We start from the raw sequence: 2,180 nt of genomic DNA, 5'->3' as shown, positions 1-2,180 counted from the left end.
ATAAATAAGAATTTTCAGCTAGTATTGATTGAAGAAATTACTGTCATCGCAATAAAAAAATCTAAATTATGGATAATTATTTGGCTGTTGCATTCTTTGAATTTTGTGATTCAGAACAATATCAAAAATTAAAAATATTATTGTATATATATATACTTGTTAGGAATTGTAATTGGATTTGCCACGTTTGTGTAGGCTGGAACTAAGCAGTTTGGTTATCATTCTTTCATTGAAATTTGTCATTTTAAAGAAACAATACTCCTTTATAAATTTCTGCAAAGTAGGGTTTGAAATTTTTGTATTATTATTATGAATAAATTATTTTTTTATTAATTAAAGTTTATTATTATTAATTGAACAATTAATTATAATTATGGTTGAACTCAACCCCCTTGTTTCTTTTATTTTTTGACAACCCTACTTTTTCTTATTTAATAGAAATTTTTTTTATTTACTTGTTTCCTTACTTTATATTAAATTTTATTAATTAATAATTCGTTTTAATTATAATTATAATTTTTGCCTTAGGTATCAGTTCATTACTGGAAGAAAAGAATTTTGAAATAAGAACCATAAGAAGACCTATCACATTTTAAAAACAGTTTTCATACAATCATTAATTTTTTTGAACTTTTGAATCATTAATTATATTCATAGCCTAGCTCACAATAATTAATCATTATTGTCATTACTAAGATCTGTTTCCTGTTCTGAAACTATTTAAGTTTAGATTCAACTTTAGTTCGGTTGCCATTTTTCATTTTTCAGTTTCCGCTCACAGCTCTCAAACAAAACTCCTCTGTTTTGCTTTGCAGCTTTTTTTGAGAAAGCAAGTCAGTTCAGTTACAGACTTACATTTGCTTTCACTATGTTATGTTATAGTTTATGGATAATGATGAGCATCATGGAGTTCCTCCTCCACCACCACTTCCCGGAGGCCCGCCACCACCACCACGACCAGATGCTCGACCACCACCACCAGATGCTCTACCACCACCACCAATTCCTCAGCCACCTCCAGTAGCTGGAGGTCCTCCACCAGTGGATGGAGGTCCTCCACCGCTGGCTGGAGGTCCGCTACCAGTGGCTGGTGGTCCTCCACCAGTTGATGGATGTCCTCCACCGCTGGCTGGATGTCCGCCACTGCTGGGTGGAGGTCCTCCGCCACATCCCCCTGCTGCTCCAGCACTCCATACAGCTGAAGCTCCTCTTGATGTTGCTGCTCTGCAAAGGCAGAGGCAGCTCATATAGCAGCTACGCCAAGTCAATAGACAAATTGTAAGATTATTTTAGTTATTATCTGCCGTTTATATAGAGATACCAATTTATCACCTCTCTATTCCATTTTACTTTAGTACAACAATCTTCTGAGAGGCAGGCCAAGAGGCAGAGACAGGGGTAGGGGCAGGAAGAACAGCAACTCAATAAAGAACTATAACTTTTATTAATTTATTATTTACATGTAGATCTATAAAGTTAACTTTTCTTGAATTAAAAACTTATAATAAAAGTCTAATACCTTTAAGCGTAAAGCCAAAACAGAAATTATAAAAGCAATGCTTAAAATTAGTGATTGTTCAACAATGCAAAACAATTCAATACTTGAGCTTCAATCTTCCTACAATACAAATACATGTGATATACATTACTTAATTATATTAACGAGTAAAGGAAATACATACCGTGGCCATAGTTAATCAGATAATCATTATTAATCCTAAAAACAAATTATAGTCATAGATCATTTCCTATAACACAATAATAAAAAACTGGAATCTCAAAAAAATTCTATCTTACTATGTATTCAATTGCTAAGACTATGACAATATAAAACCTGTGCAGCTAGAAACTGGTGCCTCCTTGAGTGTGAAAGCACCACTGATCAAAGAGCTACAACAAAAAAATGTTAGAATGATGATTATTTATTAGAAATTAATTTATTTACCACAAACAAAATCAGACAATAGCCTTAGACAGTCACCATGCTATGAAAGTATTGTTACACCTTATTGCTGAATCATTAAATCATTTGCAGCTGTAAATACCTCAAAGCAAAGTAAGAAAGAAACATCATCAACAGCAAGCAATGTAAACACACAGGCTATATATGCTCTACTAAATATGTACATGTATATGCATGATATGACTTATGTTTGTAACAAACATACATTACAAACCAC

The 2,180-nt window shown here is 32.9% G+C and overlaps 1 long non-coding RNA gene across 1 annotated transcript; it reads right to left on the bottom strand.

The window, feature by feature from the left end:
* Positions 1–1,579: 1,579 nt before the first annotated feature.
* On the bottom strand, positions 1,580–1,869 carry LOC109584952 (uncharacterized). The gene is made up of 3 exons (XR_002186243.1): positions 1,798–1,869; positions 1,683–1,748; positions 1,580–1,618 (listed from the first exon to the last, which is right to left on the bottom strand). It is a non-coding gene; the product is annotated as an uncharacterized LOC109584952 (long non-coding RNA).
* Between the last annotated feature and the right edge of the window lie 311 nt (positions 1,870–2,180).

Source organism: Amphimedon queenslandica, unplaced genomic scaffold, assembly GCF_000090795.2.
Source record: "Amphimedon queenslandica unplaced genomic scaffold, v1.1 AMPQUscaffold_13144, whole genome shotgun sequence".
NCBI lineage: Eukaryota > Metazoa > Porifera > Demospongiae > Haplosclerida > Niphatidae > Amphimedon > Amphimedon queenslandica.
The sequence above is the reverse complement of the archived record's forward strand: the minus strand, read 5'-3'. Positions and strand labels throughout refer to the sequence as shown.